Raw genomic sequence first — 15,188 nt, forward strand, 5'->3', positions numbered from 1 at the left:
GCCAAGGACTTGAGGGGAGGAGAAGGTGAAGAATAGCCACTAATAGGGATGGGATTTCTTTTTGGGGTGATGAAATGTTCTGAAATTAGACAGTAGTGATGGTTGCACAAATCCATAAATGTACTAAGTCATTGAGTTGTATACTTTAAAATTGTGAATTTTATGGTATATGAATTATGTTTCAATAAGCCTATTAAAAAGATCCTTAAGACTCCAAGAGTATGTGGTCCCAGCTAACTAATAAGAAGCCACAGTGTTTGCTTCTAAAATGCAGAATGTATGCTGAACCCTGTAAATGAAGAGTTGGGAAGAGGGATGCAAACCACCATTTCTCAGCTACCTTCTGTGTCTAAGGAACTGTGTCTGTACCAGCTCATTCAGTCATTCTTTTTTTAAAAAACAAAAAAGCCTTGCAAGTTGGTTCTTATCATCCCTATTATTTTATGTTGGGAAAATTGAGCCTTTATTTAAGTTAGTGGCCAAAAGTCAGTCAGCAAGTTGGGATTGGACTCGGGTCTGTCTGACTTTAGGCTTACTCTCCTCCTCCTGCACCACACTCACTGCTCCTGACGGAGAAATTCTGTCCCTGGCTGAACAAAGAGCACAGGGACTGCTACTGAGCATTCTGAGCAGATTATTCCCAGGGTTCAAAGGGATGAAAGGCTGAAGGATGCTTTTGGAGAAAAAGCAAAGGAATTAAAGACAAAATGGAGATTGTCACTTTTATGGTAAAGAAAAAAAGTCAGGTCTCATTTTTTTTAATTAGAAGAGCACCATCGCAAGGAAAGTGACAGGGAGAGAAAGGGGACAGCAAGATCTATGACAGCAAAATAAAGAGCAGAACCCAGGAACATGAGGGTAGAACAAGCTTGTCATAGACCAGTCAGAGAAATGAGTGTTCCCAGAGCAGCCAGCTGACTTGGTGAGAGATGTAGCCCTGCTGATGTGATTTTGACCAGAAGCCAGGTGGGACTATTCCTGAAGCCAACACAAGAAAAGTCACTTTCACCTTGAGGCTAAAGTGGTACCAAAGAAGGTCACCCTAGGATGCTCTAGAGACCCAGTACAGAGGTCTGTAGACAAAGTGAGCTCTTTTGGAGTTCATTTATAGTGGAGGATTTTAACCTAGGGTCTGTGGATTCATAGGGGATGCCTTGAACCCCTCCCAGAATGTGGAAATATGTTCTGTATGTGCATCTTTTTCTGGGGAGAAAAAGTCATCAGTTTGTGAAAGGACCTATGACAGGAGGAGGTTTTAAAAAAATTAGTTTAGATGTTTCTCTTAAAGTGCCAGGCTAATTTTCTGGCTGTGTGATAGATTGTGTTAAATGGTCTGGCACTCCTAATTTTTGGAATAAAAATGAATTCTTAGTGAATGATCTCACTGCCTACAGTGCTGTCTGATTCTGTCCTGGCATTTGATAGAACTTGTTAGGGGATTAGGTAAGACAGGATGTTGGTACATTTGAGGTCATTAAACCAAGAAAGGAAGGAAAAAAAAAAAGAGAGAGAAATCTTGCTAAATATATTGTGGAGTTGAACTAAATGCTGAATAGCTGAGGGACGTTCTTTGTGCTCTGTGCCAACACTTTTAAACCCTGCTGAGAAACAGACTGGAGCGGCAGAGACAGCTCCATCTAGATGTAGCACGTTGGTAAATGCCTATCTTTCCAAGAAATATTGTTTTACTTGTCCTTTTATGGAGGAGGCATGGAAGGCTGTGATTTCCTGGGTTGCATAACATTTTTGTAAGCAGATACAACTAGTATAGAACCTCGAGAAACAACAAAAGCTACCTTTTCACCTGGCAACCAGCGTTCTCAGAGTTCTGGTTTCAAGACTGGGAGGATAATGGAGAATAAATATGTCACAGAGAGAAGTATATCTGAAAGGTTTTGTTAGATGAAATGTAACCCCCAGAGTTTATTTTCTACCTGTGTTTTCCTGTCTTTTCTTTGAGGAGGAGCACTCTTAAATTGCATTTCGAATTTACTCTTCAGAATTTTTTTTTTTTTTAAGTAGGCTCCACACCCAATGTGGAGACCGCCTTGCGGCTTGAACTCACAACCCTGAGATCAAGCCTGAACTGAGATCAAGAGTCGGACACTTAGCCAACTAAGCCATCCAGGCCCCCCAGAAAATACTCTTAAAAATGTACTGGATGGGGCAGCCCCCGTGGCGCGGCAGTTTAGCGCCGTCTGCAGCCCGGGGTGTGATCCTGGAGACCTGGGATCGAGTCCCACGTTGGGCTTCCAGCATGGAGCCTGCTTCTCCCTCTGCCTGTGTCTCTGCCTCTTTCTCTTTCTCTCTCTCTCTCTTTGAATAAATAAATAAATCTTTTTTTAAAAATGTATTGGATGAGTCATGGTGATGGTTGCCCAGCAAAATTAATGTACTTAATTCCACTGAACTGTTCACTTAAAGATGTCAAAATGTGACTTTTATGTTTTATGTGTTTTGAAATATGCATTGATGCTATGAAAATATGCATTGGATAATACAGAGGGGGAAATCATTTACCTTTTGAGATGGGAATTCCAAGTATCTTTATGTGTTAAATATATGCCCTTTCCTCTGTATTGATATGAGTAAGTAATAGGCAAAAGTGTATGTGGGATGAAAATGCTCCCTTAAGCACTCTGTAACCCCAACTCTGTCACTACTCACTGGCTGTGGGACCTGGGATGTGTATCCAAAGTAGATGATGAGCCTTCAATAAATTCTTTCTCCTTCTCATCCTCTTCTCACACCACAGTTTCCTCATCAGTAAAAGGAGGATGATTGAATGCCATGATCTCCAAGGTCCTTTCAGCTCTACCAATCCATGCTTTATGAAAACAAAAAACAAAAACAGAAAACAAAAATAGGTCTGCAGAACAGTATCAGATCCATCTGGACAGCCGCAGTCCCCTGTGTGTACACACAGCAGCTTTTGCCACTTCTGATTTGCACTCTCCTCTGCTCCGTATTTTTTCTTTTCCTCAGCCTGCAGAGAATCATCCGTAAGCTTAGAAAGGGGAAATGAGGAGAGAGGATTGAGGTGGCTCAAGACAGAGGGCTGGGGTGAGGAGCCTGGCGGTGGGTGTCAGGCTGGGTGCAGTGCCTACACCGCAGCAGGACTGGAGTTGGTTCTGATGGTGCCGTGTGGTTATGGGTACCGTGGGATTCAGAGCCACAGCCCCCGATTCACTGAAGGGTGTATGACCACAGCAAGATAAAGTATAATTGATATTTATATAAGGCAGATGGTAGCAGGAGCATAGAGACTGTAGATCCAGGGAGAGAAGCTGAGTTTGTCAAGTGAGGAAAAAGCAGCAGGCAGCGGAGCCTGTTAGGGGCAGAAGAGGCTTCTGAGGGTGCAGGTGGCAGCTGGAGGGGAGGGTGAGGGCAGGTGTGTGGCCAGAGTCCCCAATCAGGTTTTGAGCTGGAATCAGATGAGATCTGGCTCTAATAAATCAAAGCGTAGGTACAACTACATGCTGAGTCTGGTGAGTCCTCCTCGCAAATCACCCAGCCTTCTGTGATCCTGGGGACTTTCGATGCCAAGAGGGAATTGAAAACAGAGAGGCCAGTTACCATGACAATAGCAGTGGACCCAGTGAGAAATAATGGTGACAGGAGTAGAGATGGAGAAGGGTAGACTGATTGGAAATATAAGTTGAAGGTAGAATCAGCAGCACTTGCCGACGGGTTAGATGTTTAGAAGGGAGAGGGAGAGAGGAAAGGCTAAGAAATCTAAGATAACTCTTAGTTTTTTAGCTGTAGGTCAGTGGTATTGCCTTTTCCTTAAATGGTTTATCACACCCTTTTTGAACAACATATGGCTCACCTGTCTTCAGGGTCCTGGCCAAAATTGTTGCAGCCGTCACACCTGCAGTGAGCTCTGCGTGGACCTCGCCAGCCTCACTTGGGGACAGCCCAGCAGCACCTTGCTTTGTGTGAGCCCCACTTGGCACCCACACTTGTGCAGCTTGGAAGTCAAGGGGCACCTGCAATTGACAGTTGGGTCCAGCAGGCATTTGAAGCTCCCCAGGGGGATAGGACTTTCCAGGTTTTTCTGGCTGGTAAATGAGCATGGGCAGAGCTGAAGTTCTCAGATTAGGGGAAGGAGGCAGATAGATCAGACCCAGCATGGAACCTAGGAGAAGTCAAGGCACTACTGGCCCATCCAAGTTCTCAAGAAACGGCCGTTCACTACGTTGGCAAGCAAACCCACTGGGCTTACACACTGCATTTCTTGCAGATGAACTTAGTCATTGTGTGATTTCATGGATGATCTTCGACATAGGGATAGTAAATATGGTACTTGAGCCCTAAATGGTACATCAGACCCTGCTCTGGGCATTTTCTGCTTGGGCATTGATTGCCGGGAATGGTGATGCTCTTCTGAGATTGAGACCCAGAGTGAGATTCCTCACGCAGCATTTTCACTGCCATGTCCCATGACTAAGGACAGGTATCCTGTGCTTTAAATCACCTTTAGAAAATTATCTGGGTCATTTCTTAATAAGCTGCATGGTAGTACTTTTATTTAAAGAAACTGCAATAGAAGAAAGTATTTAAGTCTTATTAATTCTAATTTAATTCTAATGTGTGAAATATAACCATTTTAGGACTAACAAGTTAATTAGTTCTTTTTCTACACATAATCAGATTACTGTAGGACCTGCAGCTTCATCAGGTTTGACATTTTACCGGTAGCACATGGAAAATTGATCATGTTTCCTTTGGGAAGAGGGATGTCATCTCCCCAAATTATAGTGGCTGGTAGTGCTACAAAGGAAAGGAGTAGCCTTGAGAGTCAGGTGGAGACGGATTCAGATTGCATGTCACCCCCTCTCCATCATTGTGACCTTAGCCCAGACATTTACCCTCTGTGAGCCATAGTTCTCCCATCCAGCAGACAAGTTAATAATACCTGTAAAATTCCTACAATAGTTCCCAGTACACAGAAGTTTTCAGCAAATAGAACTTAGTATGATATGTAAATACAGGCCAGTATTTTTTAAGATACAAAGCCTACAGACCCCCAAATTATTTCAGGTGTGTATTTTCAACACTTATTTCTTTTTGGGTTTTTCTTTTCTGAATTGTCAATGGCTAATAGTTCTAAAATAGCACTATCCTCTTATAATAGAGGTAGAAATCTGGACAAACCTACCATATTTTGGGAACGCAAACATCTTGAATATCAAAAAAGTGAATTTTCTAGCTATATTCCCCAACCAGAATAACTTCGTCCCAGCACCTGAAATGTGTAAGTGGAAACTTTCAGAGACATTTTCATCTTAATTTTCTCCATCCTGTCTGAAATGGCTGCGTCTTTCTGTGTTGTAGCAAAAAAAAAAAAAAAGAAAAAAGAAAAAAAAAGAAAAGAAAAGAAAGAGAGCACATTTCCTTGCATCACCTTCCCATGCCAGTAGAGCAAAACACAAAAGCCACAAGATCTATGATTCAAAGGTCTTTTGCCTTATACAAGTGACTATTTAAATTGCTTGAAATGTAAAGTTTTTAAAAATTCATCTCTGTAGTTTCCAAAAAATTAACCCCTTTCTTTTTAAAGCCCTTCTGGCCATAAAATGATGTGTGACGACTCCATTTAGTGTTTCTGAATATGAATAAGGACACCAGGGCCACTCTCAGTTTACATGTTTATTGCTAAAGCTGTCACCAAATTTTTAGTAAATTTTATATAGCATGGGATAGTGGAACATTTGAGATTTGACCTTTTCTACAGGTGATAGTTCCAAAAGTACAAATTGCATTCAGTCTAAGTTTTAAACTCTTGTTTTCTGACCACTGTAAATTATTTTTCTACTCAGTCCAGAGAGAAAAAGTGATGGGAACATGCCTGTGTGTCTATAGATGTGTAAGAGTCATTTATCAGCTCCCAAAATCAGTAGTCCAAATTTGGGCAGGGGACCAGAGTGGCATTTTAAGACTAGGAGGTAGGTTGGCTCGATGGTACCAGCCAGGTACGGCCCTGCTGGGATACTAAGCAAAACCCAGTTGAATATTTTGCCTCAAGTTAAAATACAGTGAAAAGAACTTAAAAAGACTGTATCCCAGGACAGCCCGGGGGGGCCTCAGCGGTTTAGCGCCACCTTCAGCCTAGGGCATGATCCTGGGGTCTCAGGATCGAGTCCCACATTGGGCTCTCTGCGTGGAACCTGCTTCTCCCTCTGCCTGTGTCTCTGCCCCTCTCTCTCTCTCTCTGTCTCTCTCTCTCTCTCTCTCATGAATAAATAAATGGAATCTTTAAAAAAAATTATTGTATCCCAGAGCAAGATGTCCCTGTCCTTTTAAATTTAGGCAAACCTGGATTCGGGTTCAAACAAGAACATAAACCAATTCTAAATATTTTGTTTTATTTTCCTTGTAACATTCTAAATGATACAGTGGTTTCAGTAAGGTGGTAAGCATAGGAAAGAATTGACGACAGGACAGGGAAAACATTATTGGAAATTGGAAAAGCACTAAACCAAACCACTTTCTTAGAAATTATGTTGTTAGTATTATATTTGTGGTGTAGATAAAAGTACCTCCATCTATAGTTTCCTAGCAAAAAGCAAATACGGTTTTGTTCATCACATCGCATTAAAACCACTAAGAAAATCTTAGCTAAGAGTTGAATTGTAGAGACAAAGATGCAATCAGCTTCACTTGTACAAGAGGTACCTTCTAGAAAACCCGATCATTTCGCTGCTAATTGGTATAAATGTTCCCTTGCCCACTGCATGCAGCTTGAGATCCACTTATGCTTTTATGATTGTTGCTGTAATTAAATACCACTTAGTTTCTCTTAGGCTTAAGAATACAGGTCTCCTTGACTTTTTCTTTTAAATAAATTTATGTTTGTGCAAGAGGGAATTACTTACAGATAATTTCCCATACCTGGGATATGTTACTTTACTTGTAAGGGAAGGAACAGTAATCATTCAGATATCTCTTTTTAAACTTTCCCCCAGCTTCTCTAACAGTAAATATGAAGAAATGAAAAAGCTGTGCTTTCATGCTTAGTGTAGCATTACCATATCTACTCACCCACCTTTTCCTAAGCATAGTCCTGTGAACCACTTCAAGGTTTTGTGAGGTCTTCGGAAATCAGTCTAGCTGAGAAACACCATGAGGGCAGGAAGTGTCCATAGCTCTCATTCACCATTGTTTTAAGACACTTAAATGGTGCCCAGCACCCAGGGAAAGCTCAGTAAAAGCTTCTTGAATGGGTGTTGTCCAGTGGGCTTCTGGAGTCTGAAATATGTCCCAAAAAACTAGTATGTAAGGCATCTAGGGCTGCACTATCCAATCAGGTAACCACTAACCACGTGTGGCTATTTAAATTGAATTTAAATACATTAAAATTAAAATTCAGCCCCTCAGTTGCCCAGTAGCACTTATTGAGCATTAAATACTCAATAATCCTGTGTAGCTGTGGCTGCCATATTGGACAGGATACGTACTGAAAATTTTCATCATCACAGAGAGTTGTGTTAGTGCTGATAGAATATCATGAGTAGAGGCCTAAATTGGCGGCTCCAATTTTTTTAAAGTGAATTTCCCATGTGACCATAATGTGCACTCATAATTTAAAAAGTAGACTTTTTTAAAAAAGGATTTTATTTATTTATTCATAGAGACACACAGAGAGAGAGGCAGAGACACAGGCAGAGGGAGAAGCAGGCTCCATGCAGGGAGCCCGACGTGGGACTTGATCCCAGGTCTCCAGGATCACACCCTGGGGGGAAGGCGGTGCCAAACCGCTGAGCCATCCGGGCTGCCCTAAAAAGTAGAGTTTTTACATCTCTCTCCCCAACACTGTAAGAATTCAGTCAAGAAAGGTCGGTGGCCCATGAAGTGGCTATCTCTTTGAAACTGAAAGCCAAACAACAGCGGGGCTGTTAGCAAACTGACATTACGGTGATGTACTCATTTGACTACACTAGTTAGTATGTGAAATATCTGTACCAGTTAATAAAGAGTTGGCTATTTCAAGCCCCTCCAGTACCTACTTCCTGTGACCCAGAGGCCTTGGCCATTCACCTAGTATCCTTCAACCTCCCCTTAATCCAGCAAAACATGTTAGCTAATGCCAGTCCCATCCCTGGAGCTAGCAGACTGCTCAAGAACTCTCCACCCCAGCACTGGAGGCCTTAGGTTAATAGGTGCAGCACTTAGCCTCCAGGAGGGACTGGTCCCAGAATTTTTCTAAGAGTTGCCGTATCACCACCATGGCCACGTCCCAGACCACAAAACCATTGGCTTCAAGAAGACCTTAAAATCATCTCATCCTATCCATTCATTTTACTGAAGAAACAAGTCACAGAGTCACCTAACTAGTTTGTGGCCAATTTAGAGATAAAACTCGAATCTCCTAACTTGGTATTTTCTTTTTTTCCTTTGGTACATCTTCCTGTTGTCAGTTTCCTTAACTATGAAATGGGAATTAATATCTTTATGCCTCACAGAGTTGCTAGTAAAAAAAAAAAAAAATGATGTCCTATAGTTTACACATTTTACATGTCCTATAGTTTACAAAAGCCCTTTTGTATGCATTCTCATTTAATCCTCCCAAGAACCTGTGAAAGGTGTTAGGTTAAGAAGTAGCAAATGACCTTCCCAAGATAACAAAGCTGCTATGATAACAGGGATCTCAGTCTCTTAGGGCTTGGGAAACTATAAACTCCTTTGTAAATGTAAGATAACATAACCACATGGTATTACTAGTTTTTAGCTTGTGGTATTTTGCAGTTCAAGATTTAGTGACATTGAAAGTGGTAACTTTGTTCAAGCAACGCATTTTTTTTTACTTTGATAATGTGCCAATTGCACAGACTTTGGTTCAGCATTAAAACAGAAGTGGGCTGCTTCGAAGTGTATTTTTAAAATGAGAGAATCCAAATTTGTAATTAGCTTTAGAAATGTTAGTTGTGCAGTTTGAGTATATAAAGAGCTTCTGGTAATCATTTCTGTTATTAGTAGGTGGCTTATTTTATTTTTTGTATTTTCCCCCAAGCAATTAGGCATTTTGGAAAAAACAAAGTATGTTCTTTGAGGGGTTATTTCCTCTATTACTGCTTTATTTTTTCACACCGTATAGTTCTAGTATATTTAGAAAATTAACCACATATATGATTGTGGCAAAGAAAAATCCTGTAGGAGCCATTCTACTCACTTGACATCTAACTGTCAGGAGAATGTTATTTAAATTATAAAGAGAAGCCACAGTGAAGGAAATGATTCACTTCTTGATATATCTTTTGTCTTTTGGTCTTTTGATAATTTTGATAGAAACATCCCTTACTAAGATAAGATTATTGGGAAGATCAACTCAACCCACTCCCAAAATAAAGTGGAATTTTTTGCATGTGTTTCTTTCTTTCTCCCTCTCTCTCTCTCTCTCTCTCTCTCTCTCTGAATCTCAACCATTTTATAGTATATACTATATTCTACTATGGAGAAATTGAGTTTGTAGATAAGGAAAAGAGTGATGTTATTTCATTCTAGATGACAAAGAAGTATCTCTTCAGTTTTATTTTATTAGCATATGAAAATGGTGGCATTCTCTACACCAATTATCCTGTAAGGTTTAATACATGTAAAGGGAAAAGAGAAAAATCATTAGACAAAGCTATAAATGAAAAGGAACTTGAGAATGTGGGTCCTGACTTTATCATTACCAATTTGTAGTCCTATCTGGGAAGAATGTGTTTGGTGTTTGTTTTTTGAAGAAGTACATATTATGTGTGTATCCATGTCTTCTCTACATGTACCCTATTTTGTGTTACACAGCAGACTCCCAACTCTCTGCTGTATTCTAAGAGATGTGGCCTCCCTCCTGTACATATAAGACCTTCAAAGTGTTTATTAATATCTAGAGTTTTCTTGGATTTTGTCATTTCCCTTGCTTTTGTGGCAGATGCTGCTGTAGAGGGTGCTGATCAAAAAAAGCATAAAGGGTAAAGTTTTTATAGCTAGACGTGAAGTCATGTAATAAGACAGGAGGCTTGATTAGACCTTTGAAATTCCAAACTTCTGATTCCTCCAAACTTATTAGGGAGGAAGGGTGATTGATGAGTGAGCACTTGCTTTTAAACTTTGTAGCTACCGGTTTTTATACCAGTGCACTCAGCATTAAATGAGATAATGCACACAACCTGCCCAGCACCAGAGTTGACACATGGTAAGCACTCAATAAGAGCTATCCACTATTATTAGCTTGTCTGACTTGATTTTGTCTTCACATCTCTTTCTGCTCTCTGATGGCCATGGTGAGTAGCAGCAAAATGTCCAAGAAACAAAAACACCAAAAGGAAGGGAAAAAAGTCCTCCGTAGCCTAGAAGCAGAATTTATCAGCCTACAAATAATTAGCATCAGAGTGTTTGTCTTCTCAGGATGATGTGTGAATTATTTCCAAACCCACCCCCATAACTTTTGCCAAGTTAAGACCCCATGGACAAGTGACAACTCCTCCATTGCCCAGATCTGACTCAGTCTGGTCTAATGAGGTTCCATTTGATGGCAAACTCACAGTAATCCCATTTCTCTCTTGTTGTGTGAAAGATAGTACGCTATTCACTATCTTCTGTATAAGAAAAACAAAAATAAAATCTCCTAAGTATGATTATCATTGATTAGAGCTTTGTTAAGATGTATGAGATGCAAGTGCATTTTTTCTGTGCTATGATAATGTGGGTAATTAAACAAATTAACCAGGCACTCATGCTGTGTTAGGAGTGTAAATTGGTATAGCTTTTCTGGGAAATCATCAAGACCCTTAAAGTTCACACCAGTTGACCAATAATCCTTTTTCTAGAATATACCTAAAATATAGTATTCAGAAATTCAGACAATCTGATATTCAGATACATCCCTCAAAGTGTTATTTGCATTAACAACAACCAAAAAAAATGTAATTCCCTAAATGAAATCATTAAATAAAACCCTTTTCCGTGGGATATAATATTACATAGACATTGGAAAGCATGTTTTTGAAGTGTTTTTAATGACTTTGGTAAATTCTCACATTCATATAACATTAAATGAAAAGTAGAAACAAAACTGAAATTTTTGTGTATCTGAAAAGAATAATGGTCCACAATCTTTTATTCTTAATTTTGAATCCAAAAGCATTCCAAATTCAAAGGGGTTTTTGGTAATTTCTTTGATAGAAATAGCTGCTCTGAACTAATGTGAGATTCTATTTTAATCCAATTTAATAAGAATATACATCTGTTTTGCTACAGAAATGTTATGAAATACGTGCTGCTCTAGACCCTGATGGAGTATTATGTGATAAATGGTAGCTGCACCAATAAATAGTTTTAAAATCCAAACAATTCTGAATTCTGAAACATACCCTGAAGCTCAGAAGTTTCAGTTATGGGGTTGTAGATCTATACAACAAGGTAGCATTAGTGATTTATCAGTGCCAAGGCTATAGTTGATCTTTCCTTTTTCTTGTTTATTTTATTTTAATTCCAGTTAGTTAACATACAGTGTTATCTTAGTTTCAGGTGTACAATGTAGTGATTCAACATTTCCATAAATCACCTGGTGCTCATCACACAAGTGCACTCCTTCATTCTCATCACCTATTTCACGTGTCCCCCCATCCACCTCACCTCCCCTCTGTTTTGTTCCCAACAGTTAAGTTTGTTTCTTGGTATCTTGTTCTTTATGCTTTTCCATATTTTCCAAATGTTCTACAGTAAGCATGTATCAATTTATCGTGAGAAAAAAAGTGTTAAAAATCAACGTGTTTAAGGCCTCAGAGAATCACCTCATTTCAGTCAGAATTCCTGAACTTGTCATTTGCTTCCTGTGTCTTCCTGTCACTGCAGTTACATGTGTCTTTTAAATCTGGGTGCTCTGGTTTGTTGAAAGGAAAACCTTCATGAGATTGGACATTGATCCATCTCCAAACTGCTTTTGGGTTAAAAAGAGCAACCAGTGAGGGATGCTCACCTACAGGATATACTCATGGCATAGGGCTTCCCTGTGGGTTGAGCCCTGGCATTGATCCCTTGGGATATCTTATCATATTCTGTTTATGTGGACCAGTCAAGAGGCAGACAGAGGCACAGTAAGTTAGAAGTTATAAACACAAGGGAGACAGTGTCACAGGATAGCAGGAGGGAGGGAGAAAGGCTGATGTCCGAGGTTTACCCTGCTAATGGACAGCTCTTCCGTCCCATTCAGGTGGACACTCACTGACCTGTCACAAAGTTGCCCTGCAAAGCTTTGGTGTCCATGTCTGAATGGATTGCTGTAGCCTTCTCATCTCTCCCTTCGCCCAGTTCCCCGCATCCTAAGCCTCGAAGCCAGCACAGAGCCTGGAAGAATTACATGTAAGTTTTGACTGAGGTTTCTTCCCTCAAACCAAACAATGGTAAGAATTTTCTTAGGTGATAACAGCAGGTAGCCTAAACCCGCATGGGTTACTTTTCTTTTAACAAAGTTTCTTGAAAATTACAATTGAGAAAGGGAGCAGGGATTCAAATCTGCATAGCGGTGGCTCCTTAATTCATTGGCTCTTGGACTTGCATCAGAATCACCTGAAGTGTTCTTTAAAGTATAGCTTGCTGGGCCTCATGCCTAGAATTTCTGATTCAGGAGACCTGGGGCGGGCTGGGAAGTTGCTGTGCTGACAAGTTTCCAGGTGATGCTGAGGCAGGTGGTCCAGGTGATGCTGAGGCAGGTGGTCCAGGGACCCCACTTTGAGAATCACTGCTTTAATTCAAGTGTAACCGAAAGGATGAACGATAAAGGGAGAAAAAAGTATTAAATATTCGGTATTACACACCACTTAATTCAGATACTTAGTGCCTTGCTGAATAGATTGACTCATCTCTCAAGAAAAGAGAGTTTTAAGGTCCTCTCGGCCCCATCACATTTGAAAGTACAACCAAGTAGATGCCGTTATTCTGTGCCAGCTTTAGAGTCAATAGTATCAGTCATTCTTTGCCCTTGGTTTTCAACAAGGGTGACTTAACTGCACCGTATCCGGCAAAAATGACAGTGGCAGTCCGTTTGTGGGCATGTTCATCATGTTCTTAGACACTCAGAAGGAAAAATCTTTTCTTCCCCTGGGTTGAGAAATATATTGCTGCTTTTTAAAGTGAATCATCATGGTATTATCTTTCCTCTCATACACTTAAATGGGAAATGATTTACAAAACACATGTGGGAAGGGAGGCGCATCTCTAATAAATAGTCCTTATCATCAAGCCAGGTTTCTTGGGGATTTTAAGTTCTCAAGACTGACATATTTTGAGGATCAGCGTTTTGAGGATCAGTATTTTGAGGATCAGTGTTAGCTTTGAAGTAAGCCAATCACCTCTCCACTGAGGACAAGAACAATTTATTCCATGTTAATGGGAAAAAGTAGAAGATTTTGGCTCAACAAATGTGCATTTGGATGTATGTGAGCATACATGCAAATGTACATATGTGCCTATGAATATATATGCATTTTGTATATTCCTAGCTTTCATTGTAAGAATTTTAACCATTTTTCTTTTGTTTCATTGAGTCGATGGGAGTATAAAAATAGTATGAGTGATGCTGTCCAGGAAATGTATGAGAAATTTCTGGGCATTTAAATCTGTGGATAAGCATTGTGATTTATAACATTTTACTTGGTATGGTAAATGTTCGTTCAGGATAGCACTTAGGACTTACAGTTCTTTTATTAGAAATCACAGAAATTGAGAATAATCACTGTTAATAAAGCACTACCAAAGCAGACATAATGAAGGAGCTTATCTATTGCCTACCCATTGGCAGAGCCAAAAATCCTGGAGATAGATTTAAGTGTGTGTGTTTAAAATGAAAATCGCAGAATCAGATAAACAAGGCAAAAGAAAAAAAAGTGATAGCTGATGAAAGAGTTCTATAAGGAATTAATCCAGAGCTGTCTTCTAGGTGCTGTCCACGGGGTAGTGGGGCTGGTAAGAGGGCTGATAGAGTTGTGAGTGATGTAATTATGTATTCTTACTCCACCCTCACAAACTATAACATCCCTGTCAAGCACTAATGAATTATTCTGCACAGCATTCTTGGAAGCGAGGTTTTCAGTGTACAAAGCATCTTCACCATGATATGGAAAAGAAGTAGGTTGGATTAAATGTTCCTTAATCTCCTTCCTGCTTTAGCATCTGTGAGTGTCCATGTTTACACATCAGGTTTTCCTGCAGGATGACCTTTGATGTCAGTCAGTTTCATGACTACAGGCTGGGGAGGGAAGAAGTCTGCTCTGACACCTCAAGTGACTTGCCTCAGGTGACTCAGCGCTAAGAGCTCCTGCCAGACCTGGCACAGCCTGCCTCGATCACCAGCCTGGGGTGAAGCACCCAAGTCACTGAGTGCCTGAGCATCTCTGTAAAAGTACCATAAATGTGTAGGGACAAGGGGTATGGGAACCCTGTCTTCTTTCCTCAAATTTGCTCTCAACCTAAATCTGCATTAAAAAAATAAAGTTCATTAATTAAAAAAAAAACTAAATACCAAACTGTATGACAGTTCTTCAAAAGAGTAAACATGGAATTACTATATGATCCAGTAATTCCACTTCTGGGTATATACCTAAAAGAACTGAAAGCAAAGACTTGACAGCTGGTTGTAAACCCATGTTCCTACAGCATTATTCATAATAGCCAAAAGGTGGTAGAAGCCACCTTTGTCTTGTTGTCTGTTGTCATGTCTATCAACAGATGAATGGATAAGAAAAATGTGGAATATTCATACAATGGAATATTATTTAGCCCTATAAAGATAATGTAGTTCTGACACATGCTACAACATAGATGAACTTTGAAGATACTAAATGTGATAAGCTAGATTCAAAAGGATAAGTATCGTATGATCCCACTTATATGAGGTATCTAGAGTTGTCAAGCTTATAGCCAGAAAATTGAATGATGGATGCCAAAGTTTGGGAATAGAGAGGAATGGAGAGTTAGTGTATGGGTAGTTTCACTTTGGGAAAATAAAAAAGTTCTGAAGATGGATAGTGGTGATGGTTGTAAAACAATCTGAATGTACTTGATGCTACTGAATTGTACTCTTAAAAGTGGTAAATGTTATATATATTTTACCCCAGAACAAATAATTGATTTTTTTTGTTTTGAACTGAATACCAGAGCTGGCTTTCCTTCCAAGAATACTGTGCAGAATAATAACTAACTAG

At 39.9% G+C, this 15,188-nt stretch overlaps 1 protein-coding gene across 7 annotated transcripts in view; it reads left to right on the forward strand.

Moving 5' to 3' along the window:
- BACH2 (BTB domain and CNC homolog 2) overlaps positions 1-15,188 on the forward strand; it is a 357,223-nt gene that overhangs the window by 193,228 nt on the left and 148,807 nt on the right. For 2 of the 7 annotated variants that reach the window (XM_041766626.1, XM_041766617.1), the window contains one exon: positions 12,200-12,348. The exons of the other annotated variants lie outside the window; for them this stretch is intronic. The gene's annotated coding sequence lies outside the window, so the exon portion shown is untranslated. The remainder of the gene's footprint in view (positions 1-12,199; positions 12,349-15,188) is intronic. 7 annotated transcript variants of the gene reach the window in all.

Source organism: Vulpes lagopus, chromosome 1 (genome assembly GCF_018345385.1).
Source record: "Vulpes lagopus strain Blue_001 chromosome 1, ASM1834538v1, whole genome shotgun sequence".
Lineage (NCBI taxonomy): Eukaryota > Metazoa > Chordata > Mammalia > Carnivora > Canidae > Vulpes > Vulpes lagopus.